Here is a 22,401-nt window from a genome sequence, read left to right as displayed (position 1 = left end):
CTACTGCTGAAACAAGTAGATTAGGAGTTATCATCTAGACGGGCAATAGTATCTGATGGATGACACCCTTCACTCTGCCCTGACAAGGGCTTCCCTCATCGCAACAGAAAATAGAATCACAAACAGCTCTCTTACTGTAATGACATTTTTCTCTCTATGTAATAGGATTTTCAGCACAGGGTCATACTGGCATGCAAGAGCAGTAAGGCATTGAAATTCCCCTCTAAAGTCATACTCTCACTGGGTTGTTTGTGTGTGTTTATTCTGTATTATGTGTGTTCTTAGTGCCGTGGATTGAGATTTGAGAATGACCGATACAATACAGATTATTTTTGAAGTGTCCGATAACCAATATGCAGAACTGATTTGTAATAGTTTTATTTCTGCTTTGTAACACGAGTAAATAATCAAATATTAATAATAATAATCCAAATAAATAAATGGATAAATAATCTTATAATCATTAGACTGCAAAATAAAAAATATAAAAATGCATTATAAATATTTGTATATTATTATGGCATTATGCAAAGTTGTTTTGCGATCTAAATAGTTACAAATTTAGTTTAATCTATGTTTCAGGTTTGTCTAACAGTTAAGCTTAAAATTTGAGATGTTTCTTACTTGCGAATGAATGGCTGTTACGTAAAAAAATTAAATATTAATTTATGTAAACAATATATTCAATAAGTTGCTTTACAGTTGCAATCAAATTATTCAACCCCCCTGACCAGCAATACATTCTGGTGATGTGAATTAAAACACATCAACTAAACCCCCAGTAAACAGTCAAAGTACGTTTTTAATACACATTTGAGTGATTTTGAGAACAAAGAGTTCAGTTTACCCAAATTTTAAAATAAAAAATAACTAATTATCTCCACAAATGACATGTCAAAAATATTCAACCCCCAAAGTCAATCATTTGTGGAACATCCTTTATCCTTAATAACAGCAAATAAATGTTTCATGTAAGTGTTCTCAGGCTTCGGACACCTCTCTATTAGAATTTTTACACATTTATCATGAGCAAAAGCTTCCAGCTCATTGACATTCTTTGGTTTCTGTGCTGCCACTGCTTCCTTGAAGTCCCAACAAAGGTTTGCAATGGGATTTTTATGATGGACTGGAAGGGCCATTTAAGGACATTCCACAACCTATCCCTGAACCAGATTTTGGACAGCTTGGATGTATCTTTGGTGTTATTGTCTTGCTGGAAAGTCCATTGATCACCGAGCTTCAATTTACACACTGAAGGCATCACATTTTTCATGCCAAAATGGCCTGATACCTGAAAGAATCCATGGTGTCAGTCACATAGTCAGGATAGCCGTTTCCTGCAGCCGCAAAACACCCCCATAACAGGACTGACCCACCTCCATGCTTGACTGTGGGGATGGTGTCGTTCTTGTCGTCACCTTGTCATCTTACTCCAGACGTACTGCTGACCCATGGGTCTAAAACTCATTTTCAGTTTAGTGTCATATGTCTATAAAACCTTCTTCCAGGACTCCACAGGTCTTTCCTAATTACTTCTTGAATATTCAAGTCAACATTTCCCTCGGTGAAGTTTTGCTTTCTTCCACACCCCAAGAAGGTTGCTGTTGTACCATATTTAAATAAATTATGAATGGTGCTGCCAACTTTGTCTATTGGAAATTTAAGTGCCTTGGAAATGTACTTTTAGCCATTACCTTTCTTGTGTAATGAAATAATCTCCTCTATTAGCTTTTGAGACAGCTTATTTTTAATTGCATTTTTTGCATAGAAATACATTTTTGCTTGCAACGCTAAACTTAAATTTTAAAACTTAAATAAGTGCCATTGCAGATTGATGACTTAATTTTGTTTTAAAACAATTATTTGTGTAGCCTTACATATTTAAGAAACAGCTACATGCAATAGGGGTTGAATAATTATGACATGGCTGTATTTTTAAAAAAAATCCTGCTATTTAGAAATATTAGGTTATATATTCACACTATGACTTTGAATGTGTCACTCAACTGATATAGATGTAAAGTTGAAAAATTCTGGGTCATCAGAAAAGCTTACCTTATAGAACTGATTTTTGTTAAAGGAATATTCCGGGTTCAGTACAAGTTAAGCTCAGTCAACAGCATTTGTGGCATGATGTTGATTACCACAAAAATTAATTTCGACTCGTCCCTCCTTTTCTTTAAAAAAATTAAAAATGGAGGTTACAGTGAGGCACTTACAATGGAAGTGAATGGGGCCAATATTTGGAGGGTTTAAAGGCAGAAATGTGAAGCTTATAGTTTTATAAAAGCACTTACATTCATTCTTCTGTTAAAACTCATGTATTATTTCAGCTTTAAAGTTGTTTAAATCGTAATTTGTACAGTCATTTTAGGGTTTTAGAATTTGTTGACAATACATCATCATGGCAACAAAGTTGTAGAATTGGCTATAACTTTACACAGAGAAGGTTAGTAACACATATTGTTTATGGCTTGTGGCTATACTTTTAAAATAGTGAGTATTTTATCATTTACAGATCGGCCCCCATTCACAAGTGCCACACTGGAACCCAGATTTTAGTTTTTTTGTTTTTTGTTTTGTGGTAATCAATATTATGCCACAAATGCTGTCGATTGAGCTTAACTTAGATTGACCCGGAATATTCCTTTAAGTAGAAAAGTGTAAATATCGGTACAAATTATCAGTCTGTTAAAACCGATTATCAGTCCATCTCTAATTTAGACTATTATCTACTTTCATGAATAAAGGACTTATAAGTAGCTAGACAGATGCTACTTTTTTATTTCATTAATTTTATGAGTTACTCACTTACTATAAGCATGGCTAATGGAGCTCAGTGTCCTTAAACAGCAAATTTGATGGGGGACATTACAGCCCAGGCCTGCTGTGTGTTTGATTAAACTGCTTGAGTTCAGGGAGACACAACAGGATGCTAATCTTGGGAAAGAGATTGGAGATTGTCCTCCATTTCCCCTCAGCACCAGCACTGTCTTTCATTATGGGAGGAGAGAGCTGAACATTGAGAGGAAATGAAAGAGTTGAAGGAAAAGAGATGAGATAGAGCTTTGATTAATTAAGCCTCCTACACTCATCAGGCTCCTCACATGGGTGAGTGCTTGTGCTGATCAGATGTGAATACCTCAGGGAGCTCGAACAGAGCAAACTGGATGCAAAATAATGAATATTAATACATTCCTAATGCCCAGTTTACTCACAAATGGGCCATGTGTTTCTCTGGGCCAAGTGGGATTGTTGACAACACAGGAAATACTGTATGTTCCCTACTAATGCTAATCAGAATGCTGCATGCTGAATAAGTTTTGGATTCAGGGCAGGGGGCAATTGATAATGGTCTTGGAGTAACAGAAGATTTCAGATGCTCCCATAACTCAGATTATAATTTTGCACATATTAATGTGATATGGCAACTTGAAGATTTGCAGAGAGCTAGTGAAATAGTAATCCAGTGAAAAAGATTTGTCCACAAATACTGTACATCAGAAGACTTCAAAATGTCAATGAAGTACACTGACAAATTTCTTTTGATGGGGTTTGGCTGGGTTAGCATGGCCCAGTTTGCCACTACTGGTAGATGCTGTAAGCATTTTCTCTACTGACAGCTATTCAAAAGTAGCCATGTATTATAATGACATAACATTTATTTCCAATCAACATACAGTAAAAAATTGAAATATTTCCTTATATTAAAGTAGATGTTGCACCACACATATTTTCCCTCTGGTGATGTTTGGGCATTGTTTGCTCTTGTTGAAAAATCTGCAATCAATAAAAAATAATTTAAAAAAGGAGAATCAGGACAAGTCTAATCGTTGCAGTTAGCTTTACTCAAAATGTGGACTAAAATAAATGCATGTAAGTAACATTTAATTTTGTTCTGTCTGTATAGCCTATTATATCACAGTCTCAGTACTGTGTGTCAGAGATACACGTCAATGGACTGCATCTCAGAGGAGTCCATGTAGGACTAATAAAATCTATAAAAAACAATAAATACTTCATGTTTGCTCAGGATCCTCAGTTAAAGGATAACCTCATCAAACTCCAAATTAGTGGCAGCCATAAATGTATTGCATCTATAAATAATTCACTTGGGCCATCTGTTAAAGTGCCTGATTTAATTCCAGTGAATGCAGAGAAAAGCCAGTGAGTCTGTCTTGTGTGGTGGGGGCATCCAAGAACTTGCTCGCATTCAGACAGTCAGACAGTGGTGAGCATTCACTGCATGAAGGACATTTGAGGCTGAAAGCACTGCGCAATCTAAAACAGAGACCTGCTATTGATTTTTTGACAGTTAATTATTCTCACCAGCAGTTTTTGTGCAACTTTGACAGAGTTGTTTCTGTATATTTTGCAGTTCAGTGACATTGTGTTGATGGTGAGAGATGGAATAATCTCACTGCCTGAGATTTGTGTCAGAAATGCTCATGTTGTGTGTAGTGTGTCCTTGAATATATGAGTGGAAACATTTGGAGATGCTGTTGTTAGGCTTGAACAGGGCTCTGGGGAGCAGTAGATCTGTTATTACACTTGAAGCCCTGCAGCTCCAATTATTTGCCCCCTCTTCCCTGCCCTCACTCGCACCTTTCCAGCTCAAATGGCAATGGAGTGACAGAACAATATAACCTGGCTTAGAATGAGATCAGTCCGCTGTCAGCACAGACTGAACTCTCGTCCAGGACACAACCCAGAGCAGGTGCATGGTGAAATGAGACTGTGCTGATAAATAGAGAGGGTAAGGAGGGGTCTGGATCAGATGTTGTTCCACTAACAACTGTAGTGAATGGGGCCTATTTTAGGAGGATTTAAAGGCAGAAATGTGAAGCTTATAATTTTATAAAAACACTTACAATAATTCTTCTGTTAAAACTTGTGTAAGATTTAAGCCCTAAAATTGTTAAAATCATTGTTTACCAGGATAACACGGTTTACGGCATTACGTCATCAAGGCAACAAAGTTGTAAAATTGGCTATAACTTTAATCAAAAAAGATTAGTAAGCGATTTTATGACACTAAAATCATGTTAACATTAGGGGTGTGTAAAAATATTGATTTTCTGATGCACAGAGATCTTCGTTTAAACAATCTCAATATTGATTCTTAAATCCCCAGATTGATCTTTTAATCTATACGCAACCCTCCACTACAATGAGTGAAAATCACTCACATTAGCAACCAAATTTCACACTATGCGACTAAAATGTATACTAGCAACTGGCTTGTAAATGTTTAGAATGAACTTACCAGTGATTGTGTAGTATAGCGTTGAAGTATTCAGCAGCGAGATCCTTTCACTTTGTGTTGAGAGTAAAAGTTGTTCCGTGTAATGTGTGTGTCCGAAGAGGAAATCCACAATGTTTCTATTAATACCCCTTCTGTTCTCTACAGTCAGTTGTTGATCGAAAACAACAAAAAAGAAACATTTAATTCTACTCACACATAGGACAGATGAGGTAAAGCCATTCGATTCCTTTCTCGTTAGCTTGCGCTCATTTACAGATGCTGTTTACAGAAATGCCAGTTTTGTTAAAGAGACAGCACCGGATTTAGCATGTGTTCAACAAATCATTGTTAATACCTGTAAATAGTACAAATTATTTTATTAAACAATAAAATGTAAAGAAAATAATATATGCAATATATTATCATTTATTAATTTAAAAATGGATTTGTTTCGCAAAAATGTGACCAAAATGATGAAAAATGAATAAAATATGATTTGTAAAATTTATATTTTCTTAACGTGTCACGATGCAGAGAATGATAGAGGCTCAGGACCAAAGCGCAGAGTTGAAAACAGGGAATTTATTTGTACACATAATAAAGGCAAAATCCAACATAAACTCCCACAAGGGGGAAAATAAAACAAACAAAAACATAAGGGGAAAAAGGTTATCCAGGCTGGGGCAGAGGAAACAGGGAACAGGACCGACCAGACCGAAACAGGAACTAGGGAATGTACATAAACACGAACAAACTGGAACTGACCAACAGACAAGACCGACTGGAACATACAAGACGAACTGGCACTGGACAGCACACACGAGGAAACTAACATAGGGAAGGAAATCAAAAAGGTTAATGCAGGGCAGGTGAGACAGATAAACTAATAATGGGCAAACAAGGAGGCGGGGTATGACGTAAGACAGAGGGACACGCGGTGATACAGAAACAAAACAAAGCCACGTGCACTCAAAAGACAATAAAACACTCGAATGGCATGAGCACACAACGCCAAGACAATAAGGCAATATATACTCATGCCAACTGACAGACCAGACGAGAGAATGCGTAGCAATGGCAAACAAAGCAATGCCACGCATTCCCACACTAAACAAAGCCTGACCGTACATCGAGGCAAACGCCACACGATGCGCGCAACAGGCGACAAAAACAAGACAGGACACCTGTGCGAGAGTTCAGCCACACACAAACCCGAAGCTTTGGACCAAAGTGACTGAACCTCAGCGTAACGTGAGGACAGCTTGTGACCCATGTGCGCAGCGCAAAGTAAGTGCAATGCACGGTTGTGAGAGACAGACACAGATTATGGACGCAAGTGCATCCCGCCAAGGTGACAAGCGCAATGCACTCACACCAATACAAGACAAGACATGGAACATGAGTATCTGGATCCTGATGCCAAAACCGAAATCAAACCAGATAGAAGGGTCAGGATCCAGACACCATGCTCCGGACATGAGACACGAGATCAACCGAAGAGCACACTGCAGGGAACTATAAACCCGAAGCTGTGCGCTCAAAGAAAGACAGAAAGAACATGGAACATGAGTGTCCGGATCCCGACACAGACCGAAACCGAACCAGACAGGGGAGTCAGGATCCAGACATTAAACAAGACAGACCGAAATCAAAACCGGACCCGTGCGCTCACACAAAGACAGCACATGAAACACAAGACAGACATAGGATGATGATGCCACGGTCCTGTGAGACAAAAACCCAGACTGACAAGAGTGACAGGGCCGTGACATTATGTACCTAATTAGAAGGTCCCCTGTATGATTAACAGCATTAGCTGGGAGAGAATATCTTTCATATTTAAGCAAAAGGGACATTATAACTGAAATATACCCATATGAATCAATATCGAATCAAAATCGGAATCAAATGGAACTGAGAGCTTGTGAATCGGAATCAAATCTGGAAATCTGTATCAATACCTAGCCCTATTTAACATGCATATTGTTTATGTCTTGTGGTTATACTTTTGAAACAGTGAGTATTCTCTCATTGTAACCCAGATCTGTGCTTTTTTTTTTTTTTTTTAAGAAAAGGAGGGCTGAGTTGAAATGACTTTTTGTGGTAATAAAAATGGTCACAAATGCAGTCAAGTGAGCTTAACTTGTATTGAGCCAGGAGTATTCCTCTAAAAACAACACTGAATCTTTTTGTATATTACCATGAACAGAATAGGCCCAACAATATTCAGAATTATTAACATGATAGAGGCTGAATAGGAAAACTGAATTTGGTTTCTATAAAAGTTCCTTGAATATGGTGGTTTCATGCTCTCTACAGTCAATAAAACTATGTTTGTCCTTGTTGTTAGTGAACCTGTATTTAATGTAGTCTGGGTAGTTTTGTTTTTGAAGATGAGGGCATGTCACGATCGCTGTCTTTCGTGTCTGGGCGCTGCCCACATGGAGACAGCATTCGTGGATGCTTCATGTACTCATTGCGAGAACATATCCATGGCAACAGTGCAGTCGCGGCTTGCCTTTGTAAGAAAGCAAGCCACCCCAGCGGCTCCCCGCCCCAGTCCTTCTACCCACGGGTATGAGGCCGGCGCGGCTAGCACTGGGGGCGATTTGGGGACCCCAATGGGACCACCTCTGCTGGGTATCCCCCCACGAACCTCCCATTCCCCAGCATGCTCGTCTGCCCTGATCGGGCTTCCGGATGAGTCCACTGGCTGGTCTCACGGCGAGTTCAACCTCATATTCGGAGCCCACAAAGGTGATGAGCTCTTGAGCGCAGCATCGGAGAGCGGGCTCGTCCAGTCGGACGCGGAAGCCTCAGCTGGGCTCCTCCCCTCGGGTGCGGTTGCCTAGCCACAGGCTGATGCGGAGATGATGGACATGCTTTCCCGGGCAGCCGCGAGCGTCGGGCTAGAGTGGAACCCTCCACTCTCCCCTGAACCCTCGCGGCTCGATGATTGGTTCCTGGGCTCGCAGCACCGCTCACAGCCACGCCCCACCCCAGTTCCTTTCTTCCCAGAAGTGCACGAGGAGCTGACAAGGTCGTGGGAGGCACCTTTTACTGCCCGGTCCCGATCTTTCAGCTCCCCTGCCCTCACTACCCTCGATGGTGGGGCGGCCAAGGGCTATTCGGCGATCCCCCGGTGGATAAGGCGCTCGCAGTGCACCTATGCCCGCAGAGTGCCGCCACCTGGCGCGGGCGCCCAAATGTCCCGTCCAAGGCCTGTAGGTTTACTTCGTCCCTGACGGCCAAAGCCTACGGTGCCGCTGGACAAGACGCCTCCGCCCTGCACGCCATGGCTCTCCTGCAAGTCCACCAAGCCAAGGTGCTAAAGGAACTGCACGAGGGTAGTTCCGCCCCGGGATTGATGCAGGAGCTGCGCTCAGCGACCGACCTCGCTCTCCGGGTGACGTAGGTCACGGCGCAGTCTCTCGGGCAGGCGATGTCCACCTTGGTGGTCCAGGAGCGCCACCTTTGGCTCAACCTGGTCGAGATGGGAGAGGCCAACAAGGCACGGTTCCTTGGCACCCCCATTTCCCAGGTTGGCCTGTTCGGCGACACCGTCGAGGACTTTGCCCAGCAGTTCTCGGCGGTGAAGCAGCAGACGGAGGCTATCCGGCACATCCTGCCCTGGCACGGCTCAAGATCCTGCACCCTGTCTGCTCATCACCAAGGGTGTCCCCCTGCAGTGACTGCACTGGCTCCGCCGCAGCCCACCCCTGCGGCCCGGCCCCGGCGTGGAGCCCACCGCAGGAAGCAGACACCACCCGTCTCACGGCCGGCTGCCAAGAACCCGCAAAAGGCTTCGAAGCACCCCTGAGACAGGCGACCCAGGGACGACTAAACCTGCTGCTCTGGAGCTGGTAAGCAGACCACTCCATCCCACGGTGGAGGGCCGGGAGGAGAATCTTTTGTTACCTTTTCATTTAATTTCGCTGCATGCCCAAGTGGCTGTGGTACCCAAGAGTTCAGCAAGAGCGGTTTCCTTGTTCCCTGGGTCACATACCCGGTGCGCTGGCCGTTATCATGACCACCATCCACCATTCCATTTTGGCAGGTTTGGCGCTCCAGTAGTGGTCTCCCCGACCCTGCGCGCCCAGCTGTGGCACAAATCCGCCCTGATGTGACGGTCTCCATGGGTCACGAGGACAGGCCTCTTCCTTCCCCGTCCCAGGCTGTTCCGTGGGTGGTCACAAGGAGCCAGGTAAGTTCTTCGATGTCCCTGAACTCAGCACAGCCACGACATAGCGTGGCACCTTAGGCTCCGCCTCGCGGTGAGGCCCCACCTGCCCGTACGTCCGACGAGATTGTCCCCTTGTTCCCCCTCACCCGGAGCTTGGACACGTGGCTTGCACTTTCCAACCCGTCGTGATGGCTGGTGCGGACCGTCCGACTCGGCTACGCAATTTAGTTCACCAGGCACCCGCCCAGGTTCAGCGGCATCCACTTCACCTTGGTGAAGGACGAGAACGCCGCTACCTTGCACGTGGAAATCGCTACCCTCCTACGGAAGGGTGCGATAGAGCCTGTTCCTCCGGCCAAGATGAAGAAGGGGTTTTACAGCCCCTACTTCATTGTACCGAAGAAAGGCGGTAGGTTGCGGCCAATCTTGGACCTGTGAGTACTGAACCGGGCCTTACACAGACTCCCATTCAAGATGCTGATGCAAAAATGCATTCTAGCGAACGTCCAGCATCAAGATTTGTTTGCAGCAGTAGACCTGAAGGACGCGTACTTCCATGTCTCGATGCTACCTCGACACAGACCCTTCCTGTGGTTTGCATTCAAGGGTCGGGCGTATCAATACAAGGTCCTCCCTTTCGGCCTGTCCTTGTCCCCTCGCATCTTCATGAAGCTCACAGAGGCAGCCCTTGCCCCGTTAAGGGAAGTGGGCATTCACATCCTCAACTATCTCGACGATTGGCTAATCCTAGCTCACTCTCGGGATATGTCGTGTGCACACAGGGACCTGGTGCTCTCGCACCTCAGCCGACTAGGGCTTCGGGTCGACTGGGGAAAGAGCAAGCTCCTTCCTGTTCAGAGCATCTCTTTTCTCGGCTTGGAGTTGGACTCAGTCTCGATGATGGCACGCCTCATGAACGAGCGCGCACAGTCGGCGCTGACCTGTTTGAAGGCGTTCAGACAGTAAACAGCGGTTCCACTGAAACTGTTTCAGAGTCTCCTGGGGCATATGGCATCCTCAGCGGTGGCCACTCCGTTCGGGTTGATGCATATGAGACTGCTTCAGCACTGGTTCCAGACTCAAGTCCCGAGATGAGCATGGCGCCGCGGGACATATCGCGTGGCCATCACGCCGGTCTGTCACTGCCTCTTCAGTCCTTGGACCGACCTTACATTTCTACAGGCAGGCGTTCCCCTAGAGCAGGTCTCCAGGCACGTCGTGGTTACGACAGATGCTTCCAAAATGGGCTGGGGCGCTGTATGCAATGGGCCCATAGCTGCGTTGGCACATCAACTGCCTCGAGTTATTGGCAATTCTGCTTGCCCTGCGGAGGTTTCGGCTGTTAATCCAGGGCAAGCATGTCTAAGTTTGGACAGACAACACGGCAATGGTGGCATACATCAACCGTCAAGCCAGTTTACGCTCCCACTGTATGTCACAACTCGCCCGCCGTCTCCTCCTCTGGAGTCAGTAGCACCTCAAGTCACTGCGAGCCACTCACATCCAGGGCGACCTCAACACTGCAGTGGACACGCTGTCATAACAGGTTACCCTCAAGGGAGAGTGGAGACTCCACCCTCAGATGATCCAGCTGATTTGGAGTCGATTCAGGCAGGCACAGCTAGACCTGTTTGCTTCCCGAGAATCCTCCCACTGCCCGCTCTGGTACGCCCTGACCGAGGCACCTCTCGGTATAGATGCGCTGGCCCCCTGGACTTTGCAAATATGCATTTCCCCCAGTGAGCCTACTTGCACAGACCCTGTGCAAGGTCAGGGAGGATGAGGAGCAGGTCATCCTGGTAGCACTCTACTGGCCCACCCAGACATGGTTCTCGTCCCTCACGCTCCTCGCGACAGCCCCCCTCTGACGAATTCCCCTGAGGGAGGACCTTCTTTCTCAGGGGCGGGGCACCATCTGGCACCTGCGACCAGACCTCTGGAATCTCCATGTCTGGCCCCTGGATGGGATGCGGAAGACTTAAGTGGCCTACCACCCGCGGTGGTAGACATGATCACTCAAGTTAGGGCCCCCTCTACAAGGCGCCTGTATGCCTTGAAGTGGCGTCTGTTCGCTAAGTGGTGTTCTTCCCGACGTGAAGACCCCCCAAGATGCGCTGTCGGATCAGTGCTTTCCTTCCTGCAGGAGAGGTTGGAAGGATGGCTGTCCCCCTCCACCTTGAAGGTGTATGTAGCCGCTATAGTGGCTCACCATGACACAGTGGACGGTAAGTCCTTAGGGAAGCACAACCTGATCATCAGGTTCCTGAGAGGCGCCAGGAGGTTGAATCCCTTCAGACCGCGCTTCATTCCCTCATAGGACCTTTCTGTAGTTCTTCAGGGTCTACAGGGAGCCCCTTTTGAGCCCCTGCAGTCAGCTGAGCTTAAGGCACTCTCTTTGAAGACTGCCCTCCTGACTGCGCTCACTTCCATCAAAAGGGTAGGAGACCTGCAAGCTTTCTCTGTCAGTGAAATGTGCCTGGAGTTCATTCCGGGCTACTCTCATGTGATCCTGTGCACAAGGTTCCCATGACATCCATCAGGGAACGGAGGTTACGAAAGTAACCAGGACATTCCCTATCTGTCACTCACTCGACGTTGTGTCGATGTAGTGACACTAGGGTTCCCTATATGAAACGCCACAACTGGCTGAACTGTGTTACGTGAACTGGCAGTGTGTGATGGGCAGACCACTGTGTGCCTCATAGCCAGCGCACCAGGCCGACATGTAACCTCCCCCAACACTGTTATGAGTGTCGGACGGCCCTTCGGGGACAAGTCGACTGCCCAAAAGATAGAGACAGGCTAGCCCAGTCGTGGCCTCTTATCCTCTATTTTTCCTCTCCCCAAAAAAATAGTTAACCGACTGGGGCCACCAGGTCTACGTCGGGGGGTGTCCCTCCCAAGGGGAAGACACCGCAGAGATCACACCGTGGGGGGGGGGGTGTCACATGGTCTTGCCGAGCTTTGTCGGAAGTATGTCATATGGAGAAGTCACATGGTAGGTCCTACCCTACAGGGGAGGAATTTCTACAAACATGGTGACTGGGGCAGAGGGGCCTCTGCCCAAGGAAGACGCAGTTTACCAACAGGGAAACTAATTAGCAGAAGATATACGTCACATGGGGTTACCTATGGGGAACTAACACACGCGGAGCACCTACCCCAGTACAGGGCTTAGTTAGCACATGTACTGAGCCGGTAGCAAGTTTCTCCGCAAACTCGTCTGCCACAGGGCTCGGAGGAAATCATCCAGGGAACACAGTTTGTGAACACACTGGGAGTCAACAGCGCATGTCTTAAGCTCAGGGGAGGTGAAAGGCATAATACGCAAGTGATACACCCGGCCAGCTGTCCCGGACTTACCTGCTTGTGACTGCCACTACATGGGATGAAACTGGTTCCACCCGGAGATTGTAGAACTTCGCAAAAGTGTTGAGTGTTACCCAGCCCGCTGCTCTGCAAATGTCTGTTAGAGAGGTGCCACTGGTTAAGGCCCAGGAGGCCACCATACTCCTGGTAGAATGGGCTCATAGCCCTGCTGGGGGCGGCACGTCCTGGGCGTGATATGCCATTGTTATGGTGTCAATGAGCCAGTGGGTGATCCTCTGCTTGGAGACAGTGCTTCCTTTCTGCTGTCCACCAAAGCAGATAAAGAGCTGCTCAGAGACTCTAAAGCACTGCATGTGATCCAAATAGATGCATAAAGCACACACCGGACACAGCAATGTCAGGGCTGGGTCTGCCTCCTCCTGGGGCAGCGCTTGCAGGTTCACCACCTGATCCCTAAAAGGGGGAATGAGAAGTGTCACTACATCGACACAACATCTCATTCCCTCCATCAGGGAACTGAGGTTACGCAAGTAACCAGGACATTTGCTTAGTAGTGTATCTCCCCCTATGAAGGTACACGTCTTTGGAAATAGTCCATCACCAGACGTAGCCATTCATGGCCTCAGAAAATCTGTCCACCAGGAAGGACAAGAGCAGGATCCTGAAGTGCAACAGTTTGTAGAACGTGATTTCTATGTAGAGGATGGGTTAAAGTCCCTTCCCACTGTAGAAGCAGCAGTGAGTTTGCTGAAGCAAACACAAAGCATTCTTGCTAAATCAAACCTGAGATTGCATAAAATTGCCTCAAATAAGAGAGAAGTCATGGAAGCCTTCCCGTCCCAAGACTACGCTAGCAATCTGAAAGATCTTGATCTTGGCACAGACAATCTTCCCATACAGCGAAGTCTGGGTCTAAATTGTGATCTCAAAACAGATCGTTTCATTTTTAAAGTGCCAGATGTAATTAAACCTTTCACACATCGAGGTGCCTTGTCAACCATTAATATTCTGTACGACCCTTTAGGGTTCGTAGCCCCAGTGACTGTCCAAGGCAAATTCATTTTATGACAGTTAATTCTAGGGAACACTGATTGGGACTCTCCACTGCCACAAGGCATGGAAGAATCATGTGTTAAGTGGCGAGAGTCTCTGCAAGAGTTAAGGCATCTTCAAATTCCTAGAACCTACACTGAGGTCTCACCATCAGAAGCTGCACGCAGAGAGTTGTGCGTATTTTCAGACGCCTCTACTAAAGCTGTTGCTGCAGTGGCTTATCTTAAGTTCTCTTATGCCTAAGGAAACAGCCACATAAGTTTTGTAATGGGTAAAGTGAAACTTGCTCCACTTCCTGAGCATACCATTCCAAGGTTGGAACTATGCGCTGCAGTCTTGGCAGTGGAACTGGCCGACCTCATCTCATCTGAGATTGACAGCAATCTTGATGCCATCACTTTCTACACAGACAGCAAGGTGGTATTGGGATACATACATAACCAGACCAGATGCTTTTATGTGTACGTAACCAAGTCTTAAGGATAAGAAGATCTAGTCAACCTGAACAGTGGTTTTACGTACATACTGACCAAAATCCAGCAGATATAGCAACAAGGTCCATAACTGCAACATGCCTTGCAAACAGCTCATGGTTTTCAGGGCCAACATTTCTTGCTGAATCCTCCAAGTTCTCCAAAGAGAGAAACTTTTGAGCTTATAAATCCTGAATCTGATGCGAATGTGCGACCAGAAGTCTCTAATATGAGCACTACAACTGTGAGCAAGAAGCTGGGATCACATCGCTTCTCCAGATTCTCTAATTGGGAATCACTTATCCGTTTTATTGGATGCCTCTTCACATTGCCAATGTTTTTCATAAACCATTGTCTGATGAATCTTCAAACTGCAGAAGTTGGCATTATTGTTCATCAGGTTGCTCATCTGAAAACCTCTCAAAAGATAAGGTTGTAGTCATGCATGCTGTACAGGAAGAAACCTATGCAATGGAGTTTTCATGCCTTAAGAACAAGGAAAAGCTTCCTAAAACAGTCCACTCACTTCCCTCAATCAATTCATTGATGAATATTGCCTCCTGAGAGTCGGAGGTCACATTACAGCAGCAAAATTGGATCAGGATGAAAAGAACCCTCTGGTCATTCCCAGTAAGCACCATATTGGATCCTTACTAGTAAGGCATTATCATCAACAGACCCAACATCAAGGACACTTGCTCAAAGAGGGAGCTATCCATGCAGCCGGCCTATGGATCATCAGAGGCATGAGACTTGTGGATAGCGTCATACACCATTGTGTCCTTTGCCAAAAGCTTTGTGGCCACCTTCAGACTCAGAAGATGGCTTGTCTTTCATCAGACCACATATGTACAGATCCTCCATTTACCAATGTAAGCCTGGATGTATTTGGCCCATGGACCATCTGTGCACGGCAAACAAGAGGCGGTCTGGCACATGACAAACGATGGGCAGTAATTTTCACTTGCCTGAGTGTATACACACTCCTCACTTCTGAATCCAAGTCAAAATGATGTATTCATTATAAAGTAATATAGTAGTGGCGCTCAATTATGCCAGGCAGGGAGTGTTCTGTTACAGTAATTCAGAAAGTTAATAGTAATTAAAAAGTAAATATTTGTTTGCTTAGTAGTGTATCTCCCCCTAGTGGTTGTTCTGAGAATATCCCTTTATATTGTTCAGAATGTCCTGAGACTAGTCAGGTGATCAATAAGGAAGTTAATGCTTTCCATGCTGTCCAGTTCTGTACACATGTAGCAATGAATCAGCATCCATCTGCATTCATCTTTGGCCTTTGGTAGCTTCGTCGGTATGTTTTATTACTATTGTTTATACATCTTCAATAGTATTTGATTATTTTAAGTATTCATAACTTATGCAGTTAGTTTTGAAAGTCATCTGAATTTGCTCAATGGATTGCTTGGGAGCTATAGTGTGTTCATTGTTGCTTTATCATTATCTTATTTGCTCGCATATATAATTTCATATGTCATTTATAAGTAAAGCAGCATCTTTAAGAGTTAAATTCATTATTTGATAGTTTACAAGACATTTGTGAAAGTATTTATTCATGTACATATTGTGAATGGAAATTCATATTGTTTATTGTAATTCTTTATTTTATAGTTTTACCTATCCTTATTAAACTTTGGAAAGAGACATTCCGTGTCTGTGAAGTCTTGATGAGGGTGGAGTTTAGCTTGCTGTCAAAATATACAGCGAACGTATATAGAGAACAGTACAGTAATAATATTTTTATGATCATGTTTAGTAAAATTACTTACATTTATGACATACAAATACACACTGTGTGATTTTTTGAGATTATAATACTACTTGGGTATGACTGTAAAACTAACTACTAGATATGATTTTCATTTGTGGTTATGAATATATGTGTGGTTACCACTGTAAAGCTGTTCATATACAATCAGCAGCATGTAATTCTTTGACTTAATTAGCAAAAACTCATTGCCATAATTACTCATTAAAAAGCCCTGCCTCCCACCCAGCTTACTGTGTTTTGTTCAGAGCCATTTTTGAATATGTTAACTTATTTAACTGCTCCTGAGTGAGCTGATTATAAGATGAGGAGAGGAAACTGAAAGAGAGGATGAATTAGGCTGCTGAAAAAAAGGTATTTAAATATCAATAGTGGTTAAATTTGCAGAGAGCCTTAAAGAGTGGCCTTTTTGCACCCAGCATGTATTAGTGTGATGAAGCTAACATCTTAACCTGCAGCTGCAGATTGTGCTTATTTGTGTGAGCAGAAGTGCAGAGCTGGTCAATTAGAAATAACTCTGGCCTGGAGCCTGTATGATGGAGACCTCTTCCCAGAAAAATTAGGCCATTAGGCCGTTGAGGATAGTGTTCAGAAAAGCATAATTCTCTCTTAAATGAAATACTGTTTGCACAGTTAAACCTACAGAAGCCCCCTGCCGCTTTCTTACTGAAGCTGCTCGGTACATTTGTGTGTGTGCTATCCACACACTGTAAGCTTTATCGACATATTTACCAGTGTAGCTGACTATGTAATTTGTTTTATGTATCTGCACGCTTATAATCTTATCTTCTTAAGATACATGCATTAATAAGATCTGTATTCTTTTCAAGTAATTTAGATCTATAGATCTATTACATACACTACCATTCAAAAGTTTGGGGTCACTTGCCTGAAATGTTTCTCATGATCTTAAAAACCTTTTGATCTGAAGGCATATGCTTAAATGTTTGAAATGAGTTTTGTAGACAAAAATATAATTGTGCCAACGTATTAATTTAATTACAAAACTAAAATTTAAAAAATAAATAAATAAATAAATAAATAAACGTTTTTAAATGGATGACTTTTACCGAATAATTAAGAAAAGCAGGCACTAAGTGCCCAGCATATAGATGGGAACTCTTTCAATACTGTTTAAAAAGAAGTTGGTTGAGAAAATACCAAGAGTACATTCCTGCAAAATCTAGGCAAAGTGTGGCCTCTTTGAAGATGCTAAAATATAACATAGTTTTGATTTATTTTTGATTTTTTTAGTCCCATAGTTCCATTTCTATTATTACATACTTGTGATGACTTTACTATTATTCTAAAATGTGAAAAAATAAATACAAATAAAATAAAGAATGAGTAAGTGGCCCTAAACTTTTGAACAGTAGTGTATAAGATCCATATTAATTTATTTACTAAAAAGATTTGGACAAAAATATTCATGATCATTTACAAAAATGGTCATTTTAATCTACTTTTTATTTTGACATAATTGAAAGTTAACAAAACTATAAAGACTTTATGTACTATTTCAATATACACTCACAGACCACTTTATTAGGTACACCTGTAAACTATTCATGCAATTATCTAATCAACCAATCGTGTGGAAGCAGTGCAATGCATAAAATCAGCGGATACAAGTCAGGAGCTTCAGTTAATGTTCACATCAACCATCAGAATGGGCAAAAATTTGATCTCAGTGATTTTGACCATGGCATGATTGTTGGTGCCAGATGGGCCAGTTTGAGTATTTCTGTCACTGCTGATCTCCTGGGATTTTCAAGAACAATAGTCTCCAGAGTTTACTCAGAATGGTGCCAAAAACAAAAAACATCCAGTGAGTGGCAGTTCTGCGGACAGAAATGCCTTGTTGATGAGAGAGGTCAATGGAGAATGGACAGACTGGTTCGAAGCTGACAGAAAAGCTACGGTAACTCAGATAACCACTCTGTACAATTGTAGTGAGCAGAATAGCATCTCAGAATGCACAACACGGTGAACCTTGAGGCGAATGGGTTACAACAGGAGGAGACCACATCAGGCACTTTATTAGGACCATAGTGTACCTAATAAAGTACTCAGGTGAGTGTATCCTTATCGTTTCAATTGGTCCTTTTAAAAAAAAAAAAATAATAATAATAATAATAAATATATAAAATCCACATTTTGGTTCATGTGGTCTAAATTCATTGTCCTACCTTTTTCAATGTACTTTGACTGGCAGTGGCCATGCAGAATGTAATAGTTCCTTTTGCAGCAATTGTGACTCATTGTAGTGTTGCCCTAGACAACAGGCTCTTAAAGGACCATTGCCTGACTTGCTGCAAATGCCACTGTGACAGTGTCTTCGATGAGGTAAAAGTCCTTTGCCATTATAGCATGATGAGGGTCAGCTCTGTGGAGAATACAAATTGCTAATTAGTTATACAGTGACTGAATGAATGAATTTTCTTGGCACAGTCTACATTATGGACATTTGGAGAATAAAATCAGCCCCTCTCCAGTGGTATTACAACTTTAAATTGAAATGTCCATTTTGTTTTTGATGATGAATGACCTTGGACCATATCGCTATCTATGCTTAAAGCAACATGATCACACGGGAAGTTGGCATGTTGTTTCCGAGAGATCTGGTACCCTAGGATCGGCCACATAATGCCGACTCACTGACAAGTACCTTCTCCCATAAGACAGTTTTGCATTGGCTCCAGAGTGTTTACCTTCCCCTGTGGAACGATTGGAAGCATGTTGCATCAGCAGTGTGGGAGACCTGGGCTCAGATTCCTCAACGAAACCAGAAAGTAATTACATTTGCATAATCTGTAATGACTGCAATTTGGAGGTTGCATTTTTACTCCACTGATGCTTAGGTTAGGGGGTTGGATTGGAGGGGGGGTTTAGTTTATAAAATATGCATTCCTCTTCATTGTAATATAGCCTGTACATCTGAAAACAACTCCCCTCACAGCTTGCTTTTGGTGCCCCTCTGTGGACATTACACCCTGAAAATGGAGCTCACATGTGCCCATAAGCCTAACAACATTTACCAGATTTGGGCAGCACATATGGATATTTTAGCCAATAGCTTTATGTGACAGCCATGAAACAGGATTTGCTTCTGGCTGGTCGGTTGCAAGTGGTATTAGGGGGAGGGACAAACTCATTTTTGAGAGCATTTGATTGGACAAAAATGTAGTGCAGCATGTCATCAATAGCTAATATTTGGTCTGTTTTCTCAAAAGCAAAAGACTGCCACTTTTGAATGTGTAAATATTCATTTAGTATCACACTAATATATAGATGGCCTTAAAGCTGAATTATGATTAAAAACAACAAAACTCTAATTCTGATTTCACTTTAACTTTTAGTATTTCTTTGCAAATCAACTGTACAGACTAGTCATGATGCTAATCTGTCCCTCTCAGCCAACAGTTGTTTTGTTCTAAAAAAAATAATCTGCACCAGGCTTTACTGAGCCTCTGCCAATGACCCACTTATTAGATGAGAGAGAAACAGGATGAGATGGAGAAAGGGAGAGACAGTGAAGCTAATAAAGATGAATAAACAAGATTTGTGTGTGTGTGAAGTGAGAAATACATATAAAACTTTTCTTTTTAAACAGCTACTTCGATATCAGAGGGAAATACACTATTTTGGTATATATTTGCTATTTTTCCAGTCTCTCCACTTTAAACACTTGAGCTAACAAAGAATGGACATTACAGTGAGTGAGCACCATTTTGCAGATTATTATTATTTTTTAAATCTGTGGTCAAAAAAATAAATAATAATCATAAAAAATAAAAAAGGCCAACTGTGGTTGCCAGAAATTTACCATAAAAAAATATTATTATATTACAGGCATTAATGGATGGCATTTTGGTTAATGTATATTGTCAGTTTCTAACTGTATATGGGCAGTTGATGGATAACGTTTTTTAATTTATTTATTTTTTATTCAACATCATGATTTTAGGTTACATTTTATATAAATGTATGAGAGAAAGTGTTTTTCTTAGGCCCTTGTAGCGAAGGGCTACCTTATACTGTTAGGGCTAGCTTGAATCGCAGTGAACCAGGCGTGTCGGTCAGAACACCACAGAGGGAAGTAGCAGTTTGAACAGGTTTATTTTCACAGATGCGGTATAATCAAATCAGAGAGGGGAGTCAGCCTTTACATGCACATCAGTCAGTTCCTACTAACAGGATGTGGACAGATAGACTTGAGGACTGCAGTGGGCCCAAAGTGGTGTATGTGATAGAGACAAGGAGGCCTCCTTGGAAACATCCAGAGGAATGAATACTCTCTGCTCAGTATAGGCTCTGGGACCACTGCTAATAAGCATACACGGGTTGCTGAGAATGATGGGAGGCGTGGGCCAGTTAGAGGGAGAACTTAAGTACTGTCTTTCACAGATCTTGTCTTCTTGAGAGGGCTGGGTACATATCAGTAGAAGCATGAGATGTATGATTGTGGTGGACGGTGTGGTTTCTCCTGCCAGAAACAAAGAGCAATATTCTAATAAAACCACCATTACAAGTATTATTATGCATACACAACTATAGGCTGCTCCCCTCTTACAGTAACATAATGATGTATAAACACTTAGTATAACAGTGCATCCACTATTATTAATTATCCAAACGACTTATAGCATTATAAACATTATAACTCAGAACATTGTAAATCAACAGGTGTGTTACAAGAATAGCATGTAGATAATAGAATTATCACGCAACATTGAACTGCTAATAACTGCGTCATCACTGATAAAGCCGAGCATCAATCAGTTAACATTGCAGGTTTATATGTACTCACTCTTATAGGACGCACACAACACAGATTACATCCAAACTGTGGCTGATATTAATGACGATGCACGTCTTCAACACTAGTTTAAGCAGAAAACCCGATCGCGAGCAGTGGCGGAGGCAGTCTGCCGATCTCCGAGTAATGAACAGCGTTTCTTCCGGCTATCCGCGATAAGCGCGTTTTCATGATAAATGTCCCCATACTGGCTAGCACGACAGCGCTCTGACACTCTCTTTATCGACTTTTGCACAGCCCTGAAACTGGTCACCATTTATATATTAAGTTTTTCACTATTTTATAACCTTTTTTTCCCTTAACTTGTTCATTTTAAATGCAATAATACATTTTAAAAAGTACAAATATTCTAAGTAGTCTCTCAATTTATATTCAGTTCATTAAGTGACACAGCTCTGTACTGCAGTGGTCATGCGATGACTGATCAGTGCTGATGAGGAGCAAGGGTGTATGATAACAGTGGATCATGCAGAAGGACTTGTGTTTGGATCTGTGCTTGTCAATTACTAAAGAAGAGAGACAGAGAAATTGAAAGTTATGGACAGATTGAGGCACTCACTTTATGTATATTGCCAGGGCAGACATAAATATGAATGGAGGAGTAGTAGTGTAACTCCAAGTACAAGTAAAATAATTTGAAAATGCTTCTTTCAAAGATGCAATTTAAAGTTGCATTTAAAATTTATAATAATGATTTATTATAAAGTTTATTATTTATTTGTTTTTTTTATTTATGAATTTTTAAGTGGCACTCATGGTCCTTCATATGCACTCTTACTGTATGAATGCTAGGTAGAAGGGCAAAGGTTTGGGCCCTGTTGTAGTCAACAGATTGTAAAAAAATAGCTAACATTGGTCTGGTAAGCAGGGATAACTGTCTTACTCCAGTAATCAGCTCCAGGGAGGCTAACCACACATGCACACATGCACGTAGCATTGTGTGCGTTTACCAAGAAGGAAGAAATTGTCTACATCATTATTACAACTATGGTTATTGACAAGATATTTCATGTCCAAATATTTTTTCCAAATACTGTACTGATTCTGCCAAATTCTCGGTGCTTTGTTGTCAGGTATGAGTCAGCTCTATAAGCCAGTTGTTCAGTTTGTCACACCAAGCAGAGACTTGCCCTGTGAATGATGTTGGTTGCCAAGGAAACAGGCTAATTGTTAGGTAAATTACTCTACTTGGCACTTGACAAAAGTGCAATTAGCTCAGCAGTGGCCTGAGCTGAAGCACAGTTAAAACCCAGAGGAGATTTGAAGGAGCAAAGAGGATCATGGGTATCTGACAGCTTGCTTTTTTCCTAATCTCCTTGTTGCAGGGGGTCCTTTTTTGTGTAGTTCTCTCTAAAGACATGCAGTGAGAAGGAGATAGCTTTAATTATGCAGTTTGATCCAGAATATTCTGCAAAGAACACTTCGGGCCTTACCTTGTTAAATAATGACTTCTGAAAGAACATTTCTCATAATTGTCATTTTCCTTCTTAAAATTCCTATTTCGACTTAGCTTCA

At 42.7% G+C, this 22,401-nt stretch overlaps 1 long non-coding RNA gene across 1 annotated transcript; it reads right to left on the bottom strand.

Annotated features, from left to right (window-relative positions):
- Nucleotides 1–3,718: 3,718 nt before the first annotated feature.
- On the bottom strand, nt 3,719–21,025 carry LOC127451322 (uncharacterized). The gene is made up of 3 exons (XR_007899088.1): nt 20,878–21,025; nt 18,257–20,553; nt 3,719–5,404 (listed from the first exon to the last, which is right to left on the bottom strand). It is a non-coding gene; the product is annotated as an uncharacterized LOC127451322 (long non-coding RNA).
- Nucleotides 21,026–22,401: the final 1,376 nt, after the last annotated feature.

Source organism: Myxocyprinus asiaticus, chromosome 14, assembly GCF_019703515.2.
Source record: "Myxocyprinus asiaticus isolate MX2 ecotype Aquarium Trade chromosome 14, UBuf_Myxa_2, whole genome shotgun sequence".
NCBI classification, from domain to species: domain Eukaryota; kingdom Metazoa; phylum Chordata; class Actinopteri; order Cypriniformes; family Catostomidae; genus Myxocyprinus; species Myxocyprinus asiaticus.
Note: the sequence above shows the minus strand (reverse complement) of the source record. Positions and strands in the feature narration are given on the sequence as shown.